This window comes from Ambystoma mexicanum, chromosome 3q, assembly GCF_040938575.1.
Source record: "Ambystoma mexicanum isolate Mex_15411 chromosome 3q, UKY_AmexF1_1, whole genome shotgun sequence".
In the NCBI taxonomy this organism is placed as follows: Eukaryota; Metazoa; Chordata; class Amphibia; order Caudata; family Ambystomatidae; genus Ambystoma; species Ambystoma mexicanum.
The window spans coordinates 703,346,007-703,351,682 of NC_090926.1; the positions used below are offsets into that span (position 1 = coordinate 703,346,007).

Here is a 5,676-nt window from a genome sequence, read left to right on the forward strand (position 1 = left end):
TTAATAAGTTACAGATGAGAATTAGAGTCACGTAACATAGAGATGCAGTCTAAATGCAGTGAGTTGGACAAACAGCTGTCTCTGAGAAGAAGACAGTTTGAGTAGAGTGAACAGGAATTGAAACAATTAAAGGAGTTAAAGACAACACCATTTTGGAGATGCAAAAACTTCAAAAGAATAACATGGAGAGAGAAAATTAATTTCACACTATTCAACAAGAAATGGCCAAAATGCTAGATGAAAATTACCAAAAGGATAGAGATTTTAATCAGTGCCAAATGCAAATAAATGAAATGCAAGCCATGAATAATAAGATTAATGGTGAGAACTATAACCTTTGTCAGGAGATAAACCAACTTCATAAAAGGTGCAACAATTTGGAACAGAATATGTCTAGTTTTGAATATCAGGAAAAACAACAAGGCACCACATTTAATGGCATTGAGATTAGTCCCAACTCTGCAAGAGGGAACTATGTATTAATGATTGTAGCCCATTTGGGGGGTTTGCTTCACCCGCCAGTGGTTATCATCAACCCTGTCCACCTGAGAAAAGGAATGAGCGACCGAATATTACATTCACGAATATTGTGCCAAGTAGAACAATCAAAATAATGAAAACAATCAAGACTTTGATTAAACCATTCAAAAAGGGAGGCAAATGTTGCATAGAAGATCACTTAGAATCTCGGTGCATGCAATATAAAGCCCTTAATATAACTAGGGAACAGTATAGATAGTACTTTCAACTAACACTTGATTCTGCTACTGCTAGCATCATTAGAAGTCTTAATGAACAGGATAATCTGTCATGGGCAGACTTTGAGAAAGAGGTCAGATATCACTTCTCGCCATACCAGTCGATGTAAGACACCAAGACAGCAGTGTATACAATGACATCAAGGCCAGATATGTCTTTCCGCCAGTATTCCCCAAGATTTAAAAAGAGCATTTTCTCGTTTGATTTGTCTTTTGATCCTAATTCTGTATAATTAAAGACTGCATACTTTTATGGTCTTCAAAAAGACAACATATCATAGTTTATTCGCAAGTTTGATCGAGAAAAGTCTCTAGAGTGGATTTGTGAACAGGGGACTAAATTATATGAGGTCATCTATAGTAATAGAGAGTTAAAATCAAAATCTAAAAATTCCACCCCAAAGGTAATGAAGATAAAGTCTGCCAAAATGCCACTTGAATCAGCCCAAAATCAGACAAGGAGAGGTATGTCACATGATCAAAAGGGCGCACCACCACAGAGGACGCCACCCCAAATGTTCCAATCACATGACCTGAGCAATAGAGAAAAGTAGATTAGTCCTAGATATTTGGGTGACAGACCTAGAGTGGGATAACGGACTGATATGTCAGTCATGAATAACAATCAAAACCAAAATCAAAGAAACAATGGACCATGCCAGACACCGGGGACACAGAGCAGATTTGACCCCGACACTATAGTGTATGAGAATAAAGACAGACCACATTATTTGGATAGATTGATTGAAAATGGAAATCAGCATAGGGGACAGTTCCCATCAAATGAAAGACAAAACATGAACTATGTCCATTATAATCAGTCACCACCACTGGTCGATCACAGCTAAAGGATGGTCACACCGCTTTATCCACCTCCTATGAACCAAGAGTTCAGAAATAACTCAAATAGGAATCAATCTCCTGAGAGATACCAAAAGAGATCCAACCAGGGTGAATTTAACCAGTACCGGCCAAGGCCGCAAAGAGAAAAATCCAGGGATATGGACAGATTTCAATGCCTTGAGGCCCGGTTAAGATGTTGTCTGAGCAGTCCAAAAACAGTAGGGTGCAGAATGTCAGTGGAGTGATCTTGTGCGTTCTGACAACAAGTGACTATGTAATAGCCCTTACAAGGATAAAAGTAGAGAATCCCATGAACCAGTTTTGTGTAACGGTCCTGAATTTTTGCTGGTGCAAACATGAAAATACCCACCAATGAAAGGGAAATAAGTAGTACGCACCTAAACAAAAAAAAATAGTGTGGTTCATTTTAGAGTTGAATCAAACCATTGAGGTGTGTGCAGATGAAAGACAGAAAGGAGGAATTAAACAAGACAATCTGAAAGAACAGAGAAACCGATTTAAAAAGGTCATCATATGCTATGATAAAACACCTGATAAAGAGGTAGGATTAGTTGTTAAAATATCCTTCCTTGATAGTCAGAAAACCGATGAGTTCCGACAGAAAAAAATGAGTGCTCAAAAGCAGGGCCGGTCTTACACCAGATTGCACCCCAGGCGGAAAGCATCTATGGCGCCCCCCCACCCCGACCCCTAAAAAATGACAACCAAAAATGCGTTACAAGTGTTGTAAATAGGGTACTTCATTAAGAACCAGATAGAAATACAAATGCAATAGAAAATGCATACACTAGACACTAGGTGACAGTCTTAGAATGTTACCTGTATTAAGTGTTCAAAAAGTAACTTTTCTTGACTTTGCCCTTGCGAATTAAAGCACAGCGTCGGATAGATCCAGGGACTGGCCAATGTCATTTTCGATTGATAAAATAGCAAGCAATGTCAGTCTTTCATTGGCCGTTGTTGATCGAAGGTGCGGTTTAGTGAGCTTCAATTTGGAGAAGCTGCGCTCACCACTTGCAACTGTGACAGGCAGAGTGAGCAGAATCTTCAATGATATCCAGACATTTGGGAAAATGTTCTTCAGGTTAGCATCATGAATATACTGGAGAACTGGTAGTTGTGTAACTGTCCCTCTTGATAACATGCAGTGTATATTTTCCAATTCAACATGGATGTCCTTGCCATTGATGTCAGAAGATTCACCATGTTTTAGTGTCTGGTGCAGGTTTGTACAATGCTCCAATAGTGTTTTTTTGTCCATAGGAAGCTTGCCAAGGTCATACAGAAAGCCCCAGCATTGTTTATGATCCTTCATTTGTCCAAACCTTTCTTCAATTGAACCATGGGCTGTGTCAACAAGCACATAAAAAACTCCCTCTTGAACTTTTCTTCTGGGCTTTGGGTCTGTGTTAAATCATCTCTGCCCTCATAATCAAACTGCCTCTTTCTTTGACGAATATGGATCTCATTGAAGGCAGGCTCAACTCCTAGGTCAGCTGCCATTTATTTGGCAGCAATGATGGCATTTTCAAATCCATTGTCTCTGTAGGCTACAAAGAACTGAATGCATCCTTTCATCAAAGAAGTAGCAGTCACAATGCCCACTGACTTATTTTGTAATGTCTTGCTCACAATCTTAATCTGAAACAAGATATCGTGCCAAACTACACGAGAAACTAGAAATTTAAAGTCAGTTATCTGGTTAGCCAGACTTTGGGCCTCATGCCTGACTCCAGCATCAGCTTTTCTTAACTGTGCTAATTCCATTAGTGCGTCATAGATGTCAGTCACTTGGAACCTTACTGCTTTCACGCTGTCAATGCGACTCTCCCAACGGGTGTCAGTTAGCGGCTTTACAGTGAGATTTCTAACAGTATTTGTGAGGACTTTCCAGCTAATAGTAGATGCAGAAAACAAGAGTGTATATTCTTTGTAGTAATCCAAAGAGAGTTACTGAATCCAAAGATGACAATGCTGCATCAGATACAACTAGATTTAGGGAATGGCAGCCAAAAGGCACAAAAAATGCTCTTGCATTAAGAGCAAGAATTCTAGCCTGAACCCCACTGTTCTTGCCTTTCATGTTTTCGCCATTGTCACTTCCTTGACCACGGCAGTGTTCAAGCATTATTTTATTTTCATTCAGGATAATTATAAACAGTTCAGTTAAGCCTTTTCCAGTAGAGTCGTCCACAGGCTTAAAGCAGACAAAGTGTTCCTTTACTTTGATTTGTCCTTCACTGTCATCAACAAATCTCACCGTCAGTGACATCTGTTCTATGTGACTAAAGTCAGAAGTGCAGTCCATGATAACTGAGTAGAATTTTGCTTTGCCGAGTCGCATCAATATGTTCTCAAGCACCTTACTTGCCATAATGTCGAGCAATTAATTTTGAATTCTTTTGCTGCTTTAATGATCTTTGACTTCTTTACGAACTACTCGTTTTAAATGCTTACGCATGACATCATCATATTTCCAAAGGAGCTATACCAAACCTAGGAAATTGCCATTGTGATCAGTGAACAACTTATCTGATGAGCCCCGGAAAGCTAAGTTATTCTCTGTGAGGAAGAGAGTAATAGAGATTAAACGTTGAAGCACATTACTCCAATGAGCGATTTCTGAATCAATTATCCGCTGGTTTTCTGAATCTATGCACTTGTTCTGTCTGAGTCTATACCCTGCTTCTGTCCATTTTGAGTATGCGATAAAATGAGCATTTGACACTTCATGATTCTTTAGAGCATCAGCAATGTTATGCCAACAGTTGTAACCAGAAAGTGCAAGCATTGATTTTGCAGCCCTATCAAATATTTTACAACAAAAGCAGAATACTTTATCAACTGATTTTGAGTAAATGAGCCAAGGTCCATGTATCATCTCACCACTGTCATGCACTCTTTGACAGTGTAATAACGAGAAGCGTTGCTTCTGTTTATTCACTGGGAATCTCATGGCTTTGACTTTACTTGGTCCATTCAAAATGATCCGGTCTATATCAGCAGAACGTAGGACCTCTGGCCACAAAGCAGGATCTGATATATCAAAGCTTGATGTATAATTTGCTTTACTGCTGGTTCCTTGCCGTGTGAGTTGGGCTCTTTTTCAGAGTCCCTTTCATTTTCATATGGCATAGATTCTTCTTCTGCATTTTCACTTCCTTTCAGGTGAGCCACATACCTCATTATTCTGACTCAAGCTGCATGGTAAATCTGATGATTCTGCATCCTGTCCAGGCTGCGCACCGCTCACTAATTGCACTGTATTGTCCTCATTATTCTGGCTCAAGCTGCATGGTAAATCTGATGATTCTGCATTATTTCCAGACTGCGCACCGCTCACTATTTGCACTGTATTGTCCTCGTTATTGTGACTCAAGCTGCATGGTAAATCTGATGATTTTGCATCATTTCCAGGCTGTGCACTGGTCACTATTTGCACTGTATTGTCCTCGTTATTCTGACTCAAGCTGCATGGTAAATCTGATGATTCTGCATCATTTCCAGGCTGCGCACCTCTCACTATTTGCACTGTATTGACAGTATTGTCCTCTGACTGACCCAAAAATGTTTTCATCATTTTTTCAGATTTCTGCAAATCAGATTCAAATTGAGCATGTCGCTTCCGATTCTGAGCTCATGAAAGTTTCTTTGGAGGCATCTTCTATACTCTCCTTAAATTAAACAAGACACAATTATTTGAAGTTTTCAGTGTCTTGATAAATATGGATTCATAAACAAAACAGTACTCAGCTAGGCATAATGAAAGGTTCCCTACCCAGCCAGCAAACATTGCAGTAGTCTGTCATTGGTGAAACTGAGATTGTGAATTCTTGGCTAATGGCTTAGTAAGTGATGTGCCAATTAAATGGTAGAAACAACTCAAATGAGCACAGGCCGGGCCAGCCTTCTTTACCACATTCAATATACATGTCCCAACATTACTACAGAGAATGGGTCACACTGACTGTCTGTCCCTGAAATTCAGTAGGGGCAGGAAAGTGAACATCCCCTACCCACTCTCCAAAAACAGGACTGACTGAAAGAAATACTT

At 39.7% G+C, this 5,676-nt stretch overlaps 1 pseudogene; it reads right to left on the reverse strand.

The window, feature by feature from the left end:
- Positions 1-2,490: 2,490 nt before the first annotated feature.
- Positions 2,491-3,125, reverse strand: LOC138448006 (uncharacterized; annotated as a pseudogene).
- Positions 3,126-5,676: the final 2,551 nt, after the last annotated feature.